This window comes from Gobio gobio, assembly GCF_949357685.1.
Source record: "Gobio gobio genome assembly, chromosome: 2".
In the NCBI taxonomy this organism is placed as follows: Eukaryota; Metazoa; Chordata; class Actinopteri; order Cypriniformes; family Gobionidae; genus Gobio; species Gobio gobio.
In genome coordinates this window covers 45,150,675-45,171,544 of record NC_137098.1, presented here as the reverse complement: position 1 = coordinate 45,171,544, position 20,870 = coordinate 45,150,675, and the positions used below count along the sequence as shown (strand labels likewise).

Genomic DNA, 20,870 nt, shown 5'->3' with positions numbered 1-20,870 from the left:
AGGAACTTGTACTTTTACTCAAGTCTGTGTCTCTAGTACTTTATACATCTCTGCACAATACTGTTCAAAAGTTTGGGATTGGTAAGATTTTTTATGTTTTTTTTAAATAAGTCTCATATGCTCACAAAGGCTGCATTTATTTTATCAAAAATTGTGAAAAAAAATTGTGAAATAGTAGTATAATTTAGAAGAACCGTAGAATAACTTTTTGAATTTGTACATAAAAAAAAAAATCAAATTTAGAATAAGCTGTTTTCTATTCTGTTTTTGAGCTTTGTCATGGAAAAAGAGTCATGGAGTTCCAGATGCCAAAACTTAGACTCTATTGGTGGAGACGACAAAGCCAAGATGCTTGCAGAACATCGGACAATCTCAGTCAAAACTCACCCTTTTACACCCTGCCCACAGCTTTGCTCAACCAATAGGCATTTGATTAGGTGATCTAACCCATCCCCTTCTTGTTCTCCACAATTAATCATCTCTTTTCTTGGCTCCATTTCCAATAGTGGTCTATCATCAAAGTAACACATAAAAACTCTATTTAATGCATGGATTACAGTGTCATTTGCACCATTGCTCTTGATATACTGATCTTCATATTAAAACACTTGATGTACCACAGTGGCTGGTACAGCTGGCTGGGTGTTTTACTCAGAGCTGCTGAGACACAGTAGCCTGGATGCCAGCCGAATTTAGCCCCGCCCACAAAAAATTTTGCTCGGGCAATTCGGTCTGGACTCGCTCCATAGAGGAGTAATTATGCCCGAACAGAAACTGTTCGGACCAATGAAATTGTCAGGGCGGGCTTTAGACGATGATGGACAGATGATCAACAGTAACGTAATCATCCACGTCATCGAAGGCTCTTGGGTTCAATTTGCTCTTATCCTAAACGGAGAACTTGTTCGTATATGCATTCACCTTCACTAGTCCTCTCAGAAACGATGATCGTGTTGGTAAGTACTCTGTGTATCCTTAAATTATTTTATTACTGGCAAAGATAGTTTACACTCATCTTTTTCTTGTAACGTTACTTAATCCAGCGTGCGTGCAGACAGGGTTGCCAAGTGTTTTTGCAATGTCGCGCACAATTGCTATTCAAAACTATAGCCCAAAACAATAACTTTCCGGGGGGTTCTCCGGAAAAAAAAGGCGTTTGGTTGGCAAAATATGTTATTTTGGCAAGGTTGCCTGCTAAAATTCGCATTCCTGGGTTTATATAATCACATAATTGGGGTCGCTTCAACCCGCGGACATGGAGAAAAACACGGACTTGGCAACACAGTGCAGTTGAGTTCTGTTGACATTTGACAACTAACGTTACGCGTCGCTCCGTTGCTCTGATTGGTTGTGGGTCTATCCAATTGAGGTCTTTCCTGGCTCGGTTGAAACACGCCCCATAATCAAAGCTCAATGGAGCGGTACCAGACTCATATTCTGACTAGAATTGAGTATGGCCACGCCAGGCTAGAGACACAGTGCACATGACCTGAGGTCTTCTGAGTTTACACTGCAGGCTGTGAAACATTTACTTAAAAAATGTTTTTTTTTGTTTTTTTTAAACTCTCTTCCCGAACACTCCATTTTGATAGGCGTGCCGCATTCAAGACTATGAAGTAAACATGCACTGCTATGATTGGGTAACAGTTTTGCATATTAAAATCATTTTCAATGTCCCCGCCATTACAAGCTGGAATTGTTTTGAAAACTTCCGATGTTGAAAAATGCTGAAGCAAAAGAAAGAACAGCAAATCACAACTAGAATAGATGTGACAATATAACATTTTCATGCTGCGATGATTGCTGAAGAAGTTTTTATCATGATACTAGGTATTATCACGATATTTAAATAAGTTGGCAAAAAGTGTTGTCATATATAACATGTTTAATAACTTTTTTTCTTATAACAAAAGAACTCTAAACATATAAATACAATATAGCAATACACAAAAAAAAAATTTAAGTAAACAAATGTATTAAACAGATTAAAGTGCAAAAGAATTATAAAGATCAATAGGTATCACTTTAGAATAAGGTCTAATTAGTTCATGTATTAACAAATTAATAATGAGCAATAGCTACATTTGTTATTATTCCTTGTTAAAGCTACAGTCCGTAACTTTTTGCGCTCTAGCGGCTATTAAACAGAACTGCATGCGTCTTGGGGAAGAACATTGCAGCCAGAGCTACTTCTCTCTGTTTATGTCTATGGCGAGTCACGCAGGGACTGTGCTCCTCCGCAGCGGTTCCTACCAGACCGGTCTGAAATAGTTCCAATATAAACACTTATTATAAGTGTACCATAATGATTCAGGGCAAGACAAAAACACAGTTTGGAAAATGGATTTATGTTGTACATTCTCATTATATAATTTTTGTACATCTTGAACACGAAAAAAGTTACGGACAGCAGCTTTAACATTAGTTAAAATATACAACTGATCATTTTTATTTCATGTTAGCTCAGGTGCATTTAAATAATAAAGTTACAACTTTTGATTTTAATAATGTATTATTAAATGTAGAAATTAACATTAACTAAGATTATTAAATGGTTTAGTATTTAGTAGTCCAAATTAAACATTAGAAAATAAAATCATTGCGAACAAAAATCTGAATGGCTGTTTGAAACATTTAAGTACTGTTCAGAAACAGAAATTAGCGCAACTGCTTTGTTTATGAGGTTACTGGGGTAACGGCTGCATTTCAGCGTGTCTCCTTCACTCGTTCCTCCATGTGCTTCTCATCTGTGTTGGGCTTGTTTACATCAGTGCGCATGCCTCTTGTTGATAGGGAAAGTAAAGTATTATTAAAATGCATTCTAAAAATCTGAATAATTCATAATAAATAATTATTCATGGTATTTTGAAGTGCCCACAGTAAAAATATTGGTGCATGTTCATTGTCGTGGTATATCAGATTACCACATACCTAATCGCAACTATTCAGTTTGACTGCAGGGTCTGCGGCTCTAGAGTAAAAATACTACAGTAAAAAGTACAAACTATCTGTATCAGACAAAGCAATAGTGACACAATTTGAATTTGAACTTACTTTGTGACCGTTAAAAAAGTATGTTCTATATAGAATAGATGTGTGTAGTATGAATGTAATCCGGACGTACTACATCCGCCATGTTGTCATTATCATGTGACCTGGTTGTCAGTGTCAGTTGCGTCACTTCACCGCCATTCATAAATCCTCTCCCGTGGCCTCATGGGATAGTAAAGTGTCCATCGAATCCGCATTTCAGAAACTCATCGGAAGTAGTAGGTTAACCGGGAACTTTTCTACTACTTTTTTCCGAATACTATGTATTCGGGCATACTACTCTGTTGACATACTATTTTTCGCATACTATAGAGTAGTGAAGTATTCGATTTCGGACGCAGCGTGTGTTTTACCACAACAAATTGGCACTTTAAAACATCCTGTAATGACCTCTTATGTCAAAAGTTACTAAAATTTGATTCCTCAATTCCTGACCCCTTTAAATGTTCCCCCATGACCGCTGTGATGACAAAGCTGTATTTTCAGCAACCTTACTGCAGTCTTCAGTGTCACATGATCCTTCAGAAATCAGAAATCTAAGAATCTTTCAGAATTATTTTGAAAATACAGAGATATACAGAAAGCTAGCCTAGATATCTAGACGCACCCTAGCGGCAGAAAATAAATTTTGCAGCGAGTGTAGTCTAGCAACTCTCGGTAGACCTGAGAGCTGGAAAAACCAAACTCTGGTTTGGCCAATCACAGCGTGTGTAGAGTCGGTGGGCGGGCTTAACATAATGACGGCACGTCACGGCAGAGTTGCGGAGGTTCTGCGTACTACTCGTAAACAAAGAAGCTCACGAACAGCAGTCTTTTGAATCGGCTTTGTCCGCAACTCTGGAAGACTTGGAGTTAAGCTTTTCTTTGAGAAAAGAACAAAGAACGGCACTGAAGTCATTCTTAAGAAAAGAAGATGTGTTCGAAGTTTTGCCGACCGGATACGGCGAAAGTCTATCAACTAACGTTAGCTCGGCTTCACCTTCTTCATTGCTCTGGTTGGTTGTAGCGCTATCCAATTGCGTGCAGAGGGAATCTGAAAGACAACTGTTTATCCCGCCCCTCGGATTGAGCCCTGTCAATAGTGAGTTTCCAGACCCAACATCTTGATGTGGGTCTGGCTTGTCAGGCTAACAGAAAGCCATATTTGAATTTTAATACAAACTAGGCCTAGTTTGTTACTTTAATTAAAAAATAGATATATCTAGATTTCAGAAAACAAAATGTTTAGAAATGAATATACCCATCATATAATCTGACATATCACATGACAGTTGCAGGATTTAGCCTAGAAAACTGACACAAATAAGCCTAAAATGCAGGATACACCAAACACGTTTGTGAGCAGCCACTTGTGTACTGTGTACCTGCATAATATTCATGTTTAATTTCTCAGATTTTTCTCACCAAAGTCAACTGCCCACACATACTATCATTCTCCTACACTCAAACCCCTCTTCCTCAAAGTCCATTGGGTCTAATGCTTTATCCCACAGCCATTTACAACCAACTAATACAGCGCAATGTCACACACAAAATTCCAGAAGTCAGAAAGTAAAGGTCTTAGTTGCAGCAGTGTCAACGTCAGATTCGGCCACCTTTGTTGAGGTTTAATTGCACAACACTGTCATATGAGTTTGAAAGTGGTTCAACAACACCGCCACTCTAAAACCGCAGAGAGGAGAAACACAGATAGAAGTATACTCTCTGTCTGCAGTCAAACAGTCAGCTTCATTCAAACAGGCACTATGAACAGGTAATGCTAAAGAAGCCTGCAAAGCAAGCTCACTATTTTTAAACATATCCACCTTATTCCTACACCCCATGATGCTTTGCGCTAATTATGGGAATAACATTAAACTGTAAACAATCAGTTAAAGGCTCGCTCTAAGAACGCAATAAGCAGCTTTAAAGAAAAAAAAGAAAACAAAAATGGGTAAAATTATTTTATTCACCAATCATCGAACATTAAATAGAAACTTAAAATTGTAAAAGCATTAAAAAAATACTTTCAACAGTAATTTGAACAAAACAAAAGCTCGATTTTTTTCCACAGCAATATTACGGCATATTTAATATCACTGTAGTAATATATATCTGTATTATTATGTAACACACGCTGCTTTAATTAAAAATGTTCATTAACTTAAGCATTGAGTGATAATAGTTTAAAGTGCATTCAGTCATTTTTACAGATTCAACTGCTTTAGAAACATTTCAGTAAACACTGCTAATAGGGATTAGAAGTCAAAAGGGGAGACAATTAAATTTTAAAGCATCCATGTGAAAACAAACCTGGAAAAAGATGCAAGGATTTGGGGAGAAAAACAAGAGATTCTCTTAGTGCATTCCTGTGAATTATTCATGGGATATATCGTAAAGTAAATCAGGAGAGCAGACCACAAGTGCACAGTATGTTGTCTTTTTTCATACTGTTACAGTGGAATACAAAGTAAAAAAAAGAAAATAATCAGGAGGAAAAAACACTACTGAAAAGAGCTCTTGCCACAGATATTCTTGAGATACCGTGTCACATTAAAACACCAAGTGTTACGTCATTCTTCGTTCTGACGTATGAAAATAAAGCATAAAGGCAAATTGACAGCTAACTAAGTCAAACTGACGGATAAGAATTATTTTTAGCGCAAACTTATAATTTGAAATGATTTGTTTCAGTCTTTTTGAGTGGAAGTTCCCCAAACCGGAAGTGCCTCCCATAATTCAAAACTTAGTAGGCTGGAAAAAGGTGGACATGGGGTTCATTCAAGAGGAACACAAAGAATGTTGGCAACCAAACAGTTCACATTGACTTCCATTGTACAGACAAAAAAATATTTCTCTCAAAATATCATATTTTGTGTTCCACAGAATAAAGAAAGGCATACAGGTTTGGAACATCATGAGGGAGAGTAAATGATGACAGAATTTAAATCTTTGGGTGAACTATCGCTTTAACAAGGTATTTTGCCATTTTAAAGTTCAGATGAAATTACAGTAGCGAGAGATCTTTAGTTCTGTATTGTGATATAATTCCGAGTTTAACAGATTATTGAAAAGAAAAATGCAGGATGGGGATTTTATTCATCGGTTGTTGTGTGGATGCAGATGAACCGCAGTTCAGTGGCAGGGTTTACGTGGACAAAAATAATTGGGGAAGTCCTGCATATGTCACCAGAGAGACGTTTGTTGTTCTCAGCAGAAGGTTCAGTAATACTTCAGTAATAGTTAAGTAAAAACTGCAACATCAAATGCACAGAGTAAATTGCCCACAATAAGATTTATAATACAAAATATAGAGTATATATTTTCATTTCATGCCAAATTTAAGAAAGATTCCACAACCTGTTCAGGCATGTTGAATGCATATTCAAGCAGTGGAGTCCTGCATATGAATACATTTACAATCATAACAGTCAAGAAATAATTCATGCAAAAAATGTCTATCATACTAGGCTATTTCACTAAAGCGCTGTAGTCCCTTAGGTAAATGTAATCATCATAAATGTAAAGTATTTTGCTATAATAAGATATTTTGGACTTTATACATTTAAAAAAAGCCTAAAAAACTACCCCGATAATAAATTCAACCTCAAGTGTGGTGGATCAAATAAATGTGGTTTTAGAAAGGTATTTAGAAGTTCGAGTGGTCAGTATTTAGAAGTGGTCAGTCACTAGGACATTTTGTGAGTATAAAGCATAACATATGTGTGATCGTTAGAAAACTATTGTGATGGGTTGCATATCAGCCAGGTAAGATGACATTGCAGGCAGTGATTTGATGACTAAATTTCATGAATATAAAAGTGTGGTAATTAGGGCTGGGCAATATATCGAAATTATCGAAATAGCGCAAATGTACATATCGCAACGGCACGTATCTGAATGATTTTAATAGGCTACTTCAATATTGTGAAAAGTGTATGTTTTAGGTCGACGCATATAGCAGAGAATAGACTGGGCACACGACTGTTACTTATGTGACTTGCTTGATGTTAAAAAGAGTTATTAAACACAATAACTTCTCCTTGCAGTCTCGCGCTGTCTGCTGTCTGACACACACGGAAACGTGCGCACAAGCCGTCTCTCTGAAAGAGTCCCTTCAGTTCTGTTTTGTGTCTTTTTACACACTAGAACTGTCAAATACAGTTATGTCAAAATGGCTGTCTTGACGAGTATTAATATAAACACAGTTGGTTATGCTTTAAGTGAACGATATCAGTTGGGGAAAGAAACTGAACGCGTGTCAATAGGATCTGTGCATTAGGTCTTAAAGTGACAGCCTGCTAATACAGTAAACCTGCCGCTGTCTGTCAAACAACAAAAGAAAAAGAGAAAATCACTCTCTGCTCTTGGCTGAATTACATTTGTAGCTTTATTATGTATCAGTGTATATTTTAATGTGAAGTCTACTGTTTTTAGTTCTTATTTTTAATAACAAAAAATAAATTAAAATGACAAAAATAGGTGTCTTTCAGGTGTCTTTGTTTACCTGGATGTTCTTGATGTTAAGTTAAAGGTTGATAACTATATAACCAAGTCAAGCTAAGAGTTTTTGGTATTTAAATATTGGCATTACATTTTTTGATTGTTTACATTGATGTTAAAATTATATTGTCAGATTTGAACCATACATTTTTGCTAAAACACTGCTGGTCACTTTCAGAAGTTGTAGCGATGCTTTCTTTCCCCAGAAAGAATGTGAAACACATAAATGGTATCATTCTCAGTTTTTAAATATTTTGTTTTAATATCATTTAAATCGATTTTACACACTTAAAGCAATATTGTATCAAATATCGCATTATTTAACAAGGTATTGCATATTGCAAATTTCTTCAATATCGCACAGCCCTAGTGGTAATCATGATATTGTTACATCGTCATACTCAAAACACCTAATCTGTGTGACTCACCTAATATGTTGTCTGAGTTTGATGAAGTCCCAAACAAATTAATTGTGCCAAGTGAAATTCTAATAATCCCCTGCTCTGTGTTTAGGGAGCAGTGAACACTGCATAGAGACCCAGTGAAAAAGAAAACAGCTGGAATCTGACCATCTATTGAAGGGCTTATTAAACAGGTGCACCTGATTAGGGGAGGTCAGTGAATTAATAAGCGCACGCAACACAAACAGCACAAAGGTTACGACTGTTCGGCATACGAGCAAAAAAGAAGGTGAATTATTTACTTAGGCTATAATATGCAAATTTATGGGTTAGTGTTTTTGTCTTAGGGGGGCATTGAAAGAAGAGTACTTCCTTCTCATTTCTTCTGAAAAACATTTAAAATATTTTTCGTTTTCCAGTGTGTGTGTGTGTGTGTGTGTGTAATTTGGCTCCTGCTATTCAGGGTAAATCTGTGCCAGGTACATGCTCTAATATCGCTTCATGCGGGTGATCCAGCCAAATATTCTTCAAGGTCATGCAGATTTTTACTTATTAAAATCAGAAAGGAGAACATAAAATGCCACATACACCAGCACAAAACATAAAGATATGTTTGTGTTTCTCCGATGCTGAAACAGAGAAGCATTTTAGGGCTCAGGTGTGCAACATGTTAATTTGAGCGCGTTTGTGGTCTGTCTTTGGGGCTCAGGTGCACATGGGCCCATGATGAAGATCATCTTTCCTGAAGTGTAATTTCAGAGGATGAAGGTGATTCAGAGACAGAATCCCTCTGTCCTTTCGCATGCTTGTCTGTCTGCTGATGCGACTGAAGGCCAACAAACAGTTGAAGAGTCACAAACACACACCTACCCCCGATTTCACATGCATGCACACTCTCTCTCTCTCTCGCTCTCTCTCTCTCTAGCTAAGAGCCCAGAACACAATTAGTGTGCCAGCTTTTCCTCCATCTCTCTCCTCTCTCTCTCTCTCTCTCTCTCTCTCTTTCTCTGGTCCACCCCTCCCCCACCATCTCCAGCCCTGCAGCTCATTGGCGGAAGATCAACACTCACATACCTCAGTGCTTTGTGTTTCTCCAACACAGCTCCAGCGGTGAGCGCGCACACACATACATCCATGTAACCATACTATCATAGCATGATCTAAAGGGTTCGGATATGACAGCAGTAAATAACAAAGTCCCCAGCAGAGCCACTTAACTGTCTACAAACACACAACACACAAACAGAGCTACTAATGCTGTGTGTGCTACTCAATGAAGCTCCTTCAGAGAAGAAGGAACAAGTGACTGAACATCGAGACCACAAAAGCCCAAAATATGATGAACAGGTGCAGTTTAGTGCAGCATTATAATTTGAAAAAAGTAAAATGTTCTGTTTTACTGTTCTATCAAATAAATCAAGTTCATTTTTTGGAGAAAGAGCACAACACATAGACCGACGACCGATGATGATATTTGCTAAACTATACTGATAATTTGTATGCATGTCTGATGAATGATTTTGAATGTATTTGTTTTTGTTCAATTTTGTTTTCATCAATTCATCAATAAAAAAAAAGTTTTTATAACAACAGCAGCACCAGCACCAGCAACGATAGCAACAAAAGGTGAAATTAACTGAGAAAGTGTAATGTTTTCAAATTAAGAATATAAATAACGGGAGTCTTTGCATAACTGTAATCATTTGTTTTAAACTACAGTTTAAAATTAAGGTTTAGGGGTTGTTTATTAGGCTAAAGAGTAAAGACAACAGAACAGTAAATACATTACATTAGGATATACTGTATTTCGTATATGTTATAACTTTTTAAAATGTTTTTGTATACAAGCTATAATTGTATTCTGTACTATAATTGTATTGTATTAATCAAATTTTTACAAGAATCATTCTATTTTAGAAGGACTAAATACCATTTTACATTTTAACAGGATGAATACATTTTTTGTTTGATTGAAATCAAAACACTTATTGAATATTTTCTTCATAAAAATGATGTTTGTAGTTTGTACGTATGGATGTTTTACAATATTATTATTGAAAATTGTGCGTGCAGAAGCACATATAAAATATTTCATTTTTTCAACATCTATAATCTGTCATCTAGAAATAAAAATTTGGTCCATGAGTAGTGGTCAATTGGTATAAGGCCAGCTGGACACTTTCTGAGTTGTCATTGCTGTTGTTTTAAAATATGAACACGCAATACCATTTTAAGTAGCTAAAGATCTCAATTTCACAATACAGAGAAAAAAGAAACAATATGAAATACAAAAACTTAAAAGGTAGGGTAGGCGATTTTCAGAGAGGCTAGCAATAGCGAACTAGCTTTGAAAGCTTAAGATCCCACCCTCCCTTCAGAGCGTCTCCAAAAACACGTCTCCTCCAAAACACATGAACACGTACAGCAGGGAGCAAACAAAAGCGTCACAAGAGAGCGTTAAACTACCTCATGTCTCAAAGCACATAACATTACAATAATAATGAACATAAACAACTTAAAGAGCACTGACCTGTATCACCTGACTGCTGCAGATTCATTTCAGCGTTGATAGTGTTGCCATTGAAAAGCATAAATTCGAGTCACGAACTGCTCCGAGAATAACGTCACGAGTTTCCATCTCTTACAAATTACATGGCGTGAACGCAGCATAAGCTTGTTGTTTTGGTTCAGGAGGAACTGTAAAAGGTGGCTGCTGTTTTGGTTGTGTGCTCGGTGACTGACGTCTGTTGACAGGCAGGTATGGACATCGTATCGTTGCCCTTGGAACGAACATTTTATGGTCCTACACCTTTCACAGATGATAAACATACGAAAATACATTTAGACCACTTTACTTAGTGATTGCTATTTGGATATGAGGAGACTTTCAACCAACCAGCATAACAAAAAATGTTTCTGGAACAAATCACCTACCCTACCTTTAATTCCCACTAAATCCCATCTTTACTCGCATAACACAATTTAAATGACAATAACGAAATATACACAACATTGCTGTTCACACTTCACACAAAAATAGAAATGTTGTATGCCTTGACAATACTGTTGGTAGATTTCAAAACTGATAAAAAAGCAAAGTGAACTAACAGTGCCGTCAATGGGTCAAGCAGACACTTATCGACTGATGCCGACAATTTCCCAATGGATACCTAATCAGCCTGACTGATACATCGGACTATCTTGATCATTGAGTCCCTGAGTCAGTTAAGTTCGGTTTTGAACACTTCCAAATAATTTGATTTTAACAGGAGGATGGAGTAGGTGGCCATGAACATTTGCCAGAGTGGAGACTGGCTGTTAATCGCATACTGTTTGCAAGTTCAGAAACAAGCAAACATGTAAAACCAAGGATATGACAGCTTTCTGAGCCCACATGGCATTCTTACGCATGTGTTGATAAATCCACTAATCACTACTGCATTTCAAAAAAAACTTTTCCTGATGTAATGATTATGATTATGTGTGTCGGTGTATAATACCTTCACTTCATGAACAGCCGGCTCTAACACACTTATTTAACATCTCAAACACACAAACTTTTCTCCCTACAGAGTCAGGACATTCAGATAGGTGTCCCTTCTCTTCATGTTCTAAGGCCTGGACACAGTCAGACTACAGAGGACTTTCTGCATGAGACACAATGAAAAATTCAGACCAGACATCAGAGCAATCCAAAGCACAAGCAAACCAGTGACCAAAGCACACTTGAGCTTCATTTTCCTGGAAGAGAAAGCACTTCCATTTTCCTGTGTTTACACAGAGAAATATATTGAATTATATTTAACACCAAATGCATTTCAAAACAACTAAATGCAAAAAAACACTAATGACAGTTGTAGGGTGGTAAAAAAAAGTGCACTTCAAGATAAGATTTAATTGATTAGCATGGCCGCCGTACACATCTCTTAAAGTCATGATGGAACAGAAGTATCGAGAGAACTTTTCTTCCGTATTGTAATATAAATCTGAGTGTAATAGATTATTGAAAAAGAAAAAATGTAAGGCGAGGATTTGATTCTATCCATCGGTTGTTGATTGGTTTTTAAGATGTGGCTGTTGCACTAATGTTGTTTTGGGTTTCTGTTAATATTTTGGTTTTAAAACAGACAAAATGATTGGAGAAGTCCAGAATACGTCACCGGAGGAAAGTCTTTTCACCAAAAGAACGAATATGATTAAAGCGGGGGTCTAATGCTATTTCATGCATTCTGACTTATTTACACTGTTAAATAGTTAGATTCCCATGCTAAACATGGCCAAATTTTTTTTTTCTTTCTGTGAGTATTTTATTTAAGAGTATTTCTGTGCCAAATACATGGCTTCAAGTTTCGTAAAGTTTTTTCCGAGTATGACCCTGTATGACATCATAAAGGGCAGAATTCCTTGTATGGGCACTTCTACCGTGTGTTTGTTTGTTCCAGAGTCGAAACCGAAGGTTGGCGAGTGAAACTGCATCAAATGTGTGTTTTGTTGGCAATCGGCACGTAAGTGCATATTAATGTAAACAACACAAATGTATTGTGAATCGAAAGTTATCCAGGGATAATGCCATCATGTATTGTGTGTGTGTGTGTGTGTGTGTGTGTGTGTGTGTGTGTGTGTGTGTGTGTGTGTGTGTGTGTGTGTGTGTGTGTGTGTGTGTGTGTGTGTGTGTGCGTGTGTGCCCCACCCACTGCCGGCATCCACAAGCTCGGCTGTTTCCGAAAAGAAAAGAAAAACGGTACAACTTATCTGTCTTTAATAAATATGATACAACTAAAGACTCTTCAGAAGTTCAGAGATATGAAGGATGCAATACTACTCTATAGGTACTCAAGTTTAACATGAGATTAGCAGAAACTGTGTGTGTTATGCACATGTAAAAAATAATAAAATATGAAACACATACATGGATGAACAAGATCTATAACCTGCATTTACAAAACACCCTCAAGTACAAACAAATCACAGACAGCGCGAGAAGATGAGTGCTTTTCAGCATCCTCTTTCTTTAGTCAGTCTGCATGTGCATCACTGTCTCTTGGCAGCTTTAAAAACATAAAATCTAATTTGTTGGCCATGTGGAGCTCATCGTGTCTTAAATATAAACCTCATTCATCTACAATGCTGTAATGTAGTGTGAAGTATGCTGAGAGGTGACAGGGAGAGTTTAATTCACGATTAAGATGACAGTCCTTTTCCAAACAGAGCATGAGTGCTGAGCTGACTACACGTATTTATAAGCCATAATAACAGCAAATGACCCCAGATCAGTAGGATGATTCCACATATTCTGGTAGAAATTTCTCTATTCCAGTATTTGGTTATGTGCTGCATTGTGTGTGAGAACGTGCAGTGTGAGCTAAACCCACAGGAAATTGGTACAGGAGCTAGAGCCAGGTAAGAGAACATCTGCTGAAGGGAGATATAAAACACGCGCACACACACACAACCACAATCCCCACCTTAATCACCTCTGTGTTGATGGAGGCTATTTGTGTGGACAGAGATAGCTGGCTACAGCCTGAGAGGGAATGAGCACATCAGTGTGAGAGTGCGTGGAACTCATCAAATGGATAAAATAATAAAACGAGGAATACGTGTACACCCAGAAAACCGATCATTCCTGCAGGTAGGCAACAGGACTACGTAAAACTCAAATGCTTTAAAAACAGCTCAGGTTACATCAACTCTTACCTAATCACCATTATATAAATCAGCACCAGATACAAATATCATGCTCCTGTGGAAATCAACGCAATTCCTCTGACTGAAAATGTAAAAAAGGTCTAAAGGAACTGTGATGTGAAGTTGAAGAAGTAATCTGATCCATGACTCAAACGTCCCTTCTGGGATTAATGAAGTTCAGTCTTAACCCAAAAGGAGACTTTGATCAATTCTAAAAAAAAAAAAAAACATGAGTGATTTGTTGAAAACATACAGTCCCAACGACCCCCCAACATATCACTCCTCCTGAGGTAATTCAACGGACTCAATGAACGATCACTTCCATATTTTGTCTCTGTGGCCACCACTACTGCCGGTGGAGGGCAGTGTCAGGAAACCGATCACCGATGTATCTGCCTTATTTTTTAACAATTTTAAACCACTGGCATATTGGCTAGCATGACTTATGAATTAACTGCATGAAGGCACCGAGTTGTATAATGTCTGTTGCAAACTCTAACGTTTTTCTCTGGGAAAAATAATTAAATATTTGCTAAAACAATATACGGCCTGCTCTGTGCCAGTATAAATGACGCTCGGGACAATTGACGGAACTATGAATCCCGATCAGGCCAGTGCTGCATCTTCACGAAAGTTTATCTTTTGTACGTACTTTTAAGCCTTGCAAATTTAAACATTCAATTTTGTGTGCGCACACATCCAAAGCACGTGCCTGGAAAGCCGCGTTTTAGACAGCGGGCAAATACTGAATTGAGTTCTCTTTCACGTCTTCTTCAAAATTATATCAAAAAGCCTGTCTTGGCGAGTATCCTCGTAAACATATTTGGTTAGATCTTAAATGAATGTAAACAGTTGAGAAATAAAACGCATGCGTACCAGTATATTGGATCCACGCAGCTCTTAAAATGATACTAATATTCCTGCTGTGCAGCTGTCTGTTTTAACTTTAATCAAACAACAAAATACAAAAAAAGACTAAATAACTTTTTTAACTTTAATAAGGATTAATATCTAATATCTAATTTATACAATGAAGAATATATTTTACATTTGATTACTTTATTTCTGTACCTGAAAACTACTGTTAAGGCCTGTACACACCGGGACGAATATCGCGCGCGCTTATCGCCAGCGTTTTTCGTGCCGTTTTTCGGCGCGTCTTGAGTGTTCACACCCAAGCGATTTTCACTGATGCTGCGCCGAGTGAACATGCACATTCAGTCGATGCGCTCCCGGTACACAAGTTGGTGCTGCGGCACTTTAAGCCTCTGACACTCGCTTGTCACACAGAAGGAGAAGAGAGACAGTATTTACGTGCTTGCCAAAACCATAGACATATTATGTATATGGACAAAACCATTCACACACTTTTTGCTAACTGGCAAGCAGCATTAGCAGTTCATCTTCTTTGTCTACTTACTACTTCTTCGTCGTATCAATGTGTGCTCGGCAAGACCGTTTTGTGCTTGAGCGCCAACAAGTCGTGTTTTACTGTCACTTCAGCAGCTCCAGGCACGTGAACAAAAGCGCCGATCTCATTGGTCGGACAGTTTTTTACGCGCCGCGTCAAATAAAATAACGAACCCGAGGCGTTTTTTTTTAAATGACGCTTTTACGCCTGGCGTTTTGCGCGTCGGTGTGAACACTCACATTGGCACCCATTGTTTAGTCCCGAGGCGTTAAACGTCGGCGATAAACACGTGCGAAAATCGTCCCGGTGTGAACAGGCCTTTAGACCTAAGCACTGTTTATTTCATATGCATCTTTGTTCTGTTGTATTTAGATATTTTGGCCTGTTGAATGTTAAATGGATCCAATCTAAATTCAATAGAAATAAACAGAGCAATTCCAATAGGGTCCTCGGGACCAATGATTTGATGATGCAGCAATAACAAGTATCAGAATCGGCCAATAGTTGTTTGTTAAAATCGATATTGGTATATTATATATGTATATAATAAAATATAATTTGTTGTTATCGGCAGTTATTAGAAATACAGTTGTACTAACGTAGCACTGAGATTTTAGCGGAAATACGTAGGTATAATCAGCATGTTATGTACATTGAGTTTACCAGGAAGGAACACGGTCTGAATCTTTGCCAAATGCCTCAAAGTACAAAAAAGTTAACTAAATATACAGCTCAGATTAGACTGTATTCTGCATTCTAATCTAAGGGTGTGTTCACACTTGGCATGTTTGGTTCGATTAAAACAAACCCTGGTACGATTTCTCTGTTAGTGCGGTGCATTAAAATAAGTGTGAACACTGCCATCCGATTCCTGGTGCGCACCAAAAGAGCAGAGCGAGACCACTGAAAAGATGGATCTCGGTCCACTTCTAAATGAACTCTAGAGCGGCTCGAATGAAATATGAACGTAACTCGGAGCAAAGACAGGGACTCCGCTCCATTGGTTTGAATCTTATCTCACAGGTAGTAGGGCTGTGCAATTAATCGAATTTCGATTTCGATTTCGATTTTGCCTCCCAACGATCACCAAAATAGTACAATCGAGAAAAAACGATTATTTTGCCTTGCGTTCTGAATGAAACGCGCACGCGCACATCCGCCCCTCTCGAACCCACAAATCTATCTCAGGTCGTGAGTCTCGTGTGCATATCATCCGCTGGAATTTAAAAACTCGGCGCGAGTAAAGATGGCAGAAGGAGGGCAGTTACAGCAGCGTTTGGTGAGCAAAAAAGGCAAAACCAACTCCGTTGTCTGGGAACAGTTTGGCTTCGAGGAATCAGACGACGAGCAGAAACATGCTAAGATTTTCTACATGGTAGTGGCTGCAACGCAAGGGAACACCACGAATTTGTTTAACCACTTGAAAATTAAACAGAGTGACCTATGACAATCTAATAAAGAAACAAAAACTGACGAGAGCAGGGGAGCCGTGTAAACGTCCTTTTTTTCCTTCATATTTTTCAAATAATTCTCTCTTTGTAAACTTTGTTCAATGCATGCGAGATTGCGAGTGCTGCCATATTTTCGAATATGACCAGTCGTTTTCACCGTCATCACCCGGGTTTAGTGCTTTAGGGTTTAGGTTTAGAATGAGAAGCCGCGCGCGCTGTGAGAAAATGTGTCTCTGTGTCATCCGAGAGCGCGCACACGTCTCTCAGCGCGCAAATATTGAGTTCTCTTTCAAGTCTTGCTCTTAAACGGACAAACTCACACAAAACGTATGTCAACATGTCCATCTTGATGAGTATCTTAGCAGACATAGTCTGTATATGCCTTAAGTGAACTTTATACAGTCGATAAAGAAGACGCGAGGTCTTAAAGGGGCAGTAGCCTTTACTGCTGTCTGTTTAATGTCAAACAACAAAAGACAAGGACATCACTCACCGCTCTTGATTGAATAGCTTTTGTAAGTTTAATAGGATTAATCTTTAATTTATGCACTCAAATATGCAATGTTATTTTACATTTGATACATTTCTGTACCTGAAAACTAATGTTAGACGTACATGAAAAGCATAGCCGAACCATATTGTTGATCTTATTTATTTGTCGTTATCATTTTTACGTGAATACTTTTATACTTTGATTTGAATATATGTTATATTATTTATTTTAATAGTTCAAAAAGTACAACAAATGTTACAATTTCAATTGAATTGTTGAAAGGTGTATTTTTAATAAATACAACACATTCCCAAAGTCATGTGAAATAATCGTGTTACATAATCGTGATTTCAATATTGACCAAAATAATCGTGATTATGATTTTTTCCATAATCGAGCAGCCCTAACAGGTAGGTCCTTCAAGGTTGCCTGGAGAGGAGAGGAATCCCAAGCGCATCAACTGACCACGGGGGTTCCTCAGGGCTCAGTGCTTGGACCTCTCCTTTTCTCCATTTACACTACTTCATTAGGTCCCATCATACAGGCACATGGCTTCTCATATCACTGCTATGCTGATGACACTCAGCTCTACCTTTCATTCCAACCAGACGACCCCACAGTATCTGCAAAAATCTCCAGCTGTCTGGCTGACATCTCTGCATGGATGAGTAAAAATCACCTACAGCTCAACTGTTCAGTTCCTCATCTTCCCCGCCAGTACCACTATGCAACATGACTTCACCATCCAGTTAGGTACATCCCTGATTTCCCCTTCAAAATCAGTCAGAAATCTTGGAGTTACATTTGATGACCAGTTGTCCTTCAGAGAACACATTGCTAAGACAGCTCGCTCGTGCAGGTTTGTGCTGTACAACATCAGGAAGATCAGACCGTTCCTAACAGAACACGCAACACAGCTTCTTGTCCAGGCCCTGGTTATTTCTAGACTTGACTACTGCAATGCGCTTCTGGCTGGACTCCCCTCTTGTGCGATCCAAACACTTCGAATGATCCAGAATGCAGCGGCACGTCTGGTCTTCAACGAGCCCAAAAGGACCCACGTCACACCACTCTTCATCTCTCTGCACTGGCCACCACTCGCTGCTCGGATCAAGTTTAAGGCGCTGATGCTTGCCTACAGAGCCACCATGCGCTCAGCTCCTGCATACTTTGACTCGATTCTACGACTCCACACCCCCACCAGAAGTACCATCACAGAGAGGCAAAAAATCCCTTTCCAGAACATTTTCATTCAACGTTCCCAGCTGGTGGAACGATCTTCCCACCACCATCCGAAATGCTGATTCGTTGACAACATTTAAAAGTCAACTAAAAACTCATCTCTTCCATGAGCACTTAAACTTAAAAACTTAACTTAAAAAAATAATAATATTAATATTTCCTTTCCTCTTTCTCCTCCTCTTTCCCTCCCTACTCTAGCCTGTGCTACACTGAGAAATGTACACGGACCAAGTATTTCAGGCACTTGTTGCGCTCACTCGACTCTTCACGACCAATCGCTTATTGTACCCCCAAATTGTAAGTCGCTTTGGATAAAAGCGTCTGCTAAATGCGTAAATGTAAGACAAGTAAAAAAATTAAATTAAAAAAAAAACAGGAAGATGAGACCCTAAAAAGGACAAAATGCTTACGCAAACCCGTCTTTTCTCGTCACAGTCGTGATGTTGCCCATCACAGGCATGTTTTGGTATATTTTAAGATATCGGTATCTTTAGATTTGGTGATAAAAATGGCAATGTGAACGCTAAGCGGACCAGGACTAAATGTTTTTTGGGTTTTTTTGGTCCAGACCAAACAAACCAAGCGAACCGAACCACAAGTGTGAACGCACCCTAAAACTGAGTTTAAAGGGTTAGTTCACCCAAAAATGAAAATTCTGTCATATTTTACTCACCCTCATGTCGTTCCAAACCTGTAAAACTTCATCTTTGGAACACAAATGACACGTTTTGATGAAATCTGAGAGCTTTCTGTACTCTCAAGACAAAACTTTGACGCTTCAAAAAGTTCATAACGAGATTGTAAAACTAATCCATATGAACAGTGTTTTTTCCCACATTTTTTTAAGAGACTTGATCACATTATATGATGGACAGATTTAATGGCTTTTATTCACACATAAACGATGATCAGTGAACATAAACAGAGGCTTAACCGGACCTGCTTGACGCATGAGAACAAACCTCATTGGTTGTTGCACGTCAAGAAAACATGCTTGGGCTTCTGTTGGTTTACCACAACTGATGTGTGAATTGATGAATGTTTATGTGAATAAAACCCTAAAATCAATCTGTTCGTCATATAAAGCGATTGGTGTCTCTTCCGAAATGTTTGGACTAAACCGCTCAATTCATATGGGTTAGTTTTACGATATCTTTATGAATTTTTTTAAGCGTCTTACTGGTTTGGAACATGAGAGATTAGTGAGAAATTAATGACAGAATTTTAGTTTTTGGGTGAAAAGTGCAGAAAGACACAGCTAGAGAGACCTAGAAGGCATGATGATTATCAGTCCAGTAAGCAACATGTGAGCATGTTAACCACTTTCATCCACCCAACCCACACCTTCTGTAAATTCGACTGTTATTTGCAATCCAAAGTAACATTGTGCACAGTTGCTGATTACTGCCTTTAAGTAACTAACTATTAAATATTTTTGCAAGCAAAGTGAAAAGAGGTGCTGTAAATATCAGGTTAGACCCAAGCCTAATCTAATTATGGCTTTGCATTGTATAAAGAAGTGGACCTGCCAAAGAAGACATCAATGACCAATGACAAACAGTAGGTCAATACGTAATAAATAAATAAGTAGAAAAACAGGACTTTTTCTAACTGACTATAAAGCAAAAAGACCAGATGAAACCTTGAATGAGAATGAAACACAAGAGCAGCACAAATCACAAAAGCACAGACATTTAAAACAGTGTGCAGAGGATTTCAGTTTCCATAGACACAAATCAAAAAACTTTATCAGACATGCACAGCTTGCTAAAATGAGAGAGGAAAAAACATAATAGTGCTTTAGCATGTTGTTGATTACTATTTCCCATTCTCAGAGAGTTAGGAGCTAACAGACCCTCCTAATTGAGATTAAAGGCATCAGAGCATCACAGTCATACAACACCTGTCATTAACATATTGCATTAAACTTAATGCAAAAATAAATGTTGTTCCAACCCTGAATGACATATTGTCTTTTGTGAAACACAAGATGCAGCAAAATGCACTTTCATGATATCTTTTTTTCCACACAATAAAGCGAATGGTGACTGAGGCTGTCATTCTGCCTAAACTTTGTTCCGCGGAAGTTCTCACATTTTGGTGGACTAACACTTTATAAAACAGCAATAATAACACAATATTGGAACTCTTTTTTAAGAAGGCAAAGCTTGTTTCAGCCTTATATGAGCAGAAGGATGTCGACTGGAATTGAAGCGTACGGATGGTGAACTTAAATTTTCACTGGGTATGATTTCTGACTGAAGTTTGATGATCAACTGCAATAGTCGCTTGTTATTTCGGCGCTGAGATCTTGAGTGGCGGTGCTCGTGCACTTCCTCTCACTTGATTGACAGCCCGTCAACAGCGCTCGCGCCCTGCACGCGAAGCGATGGAGCTTTCTAGCAAATCCACAAGTACAGGCGACTACATCCCAGATTAACCATACAAATCCACACATACGGTCTACTAGCAGCAGATATTCAAATAACCTGAGCCTGAGCCTGATTTTCAACAGATACTCTTAACGTGAGTTATTAGGGAGAAAAGAGTTAAAGTTAGTAATTCCCCTGAGGAGAGCGGTGGACAGACAGCTCCCTCTACATCAACAATAACACGCTGAAAGCTTTCTACAAGAGCTCCACTGCAAAATC

At 38.2% G+C, this 20,870-nt stretch overlaps 1 protein-coding gene across 3 annotated transcripts in view; it reads right to left on the bottom strand.

The window, feature by feature from the left end:
• pias1a (protein inhibitor of activated STAT, 1a) overlaps positions 1-20,870 on the bottom strand; it is a 54,649-nt gene that overhangs the window by 33,573 nt on the left and 206 nt on the right. The window contains exon 1 of one of the 3 annotated variants that reach the window (XM_079840065.1): positions 10,465-10,743. The exons of the other annotated variants lie outside the window; for them this stretch is intronic. The gene's annotated coding sequence lies outside the window, so the exon portion shown is untranslated. Of the gene's footprint in view, positions 1-10,464; positions 10,744-20,870 lie in introns of those variants that run through there. 3 annotated transcript variants of the gene reach the window in all.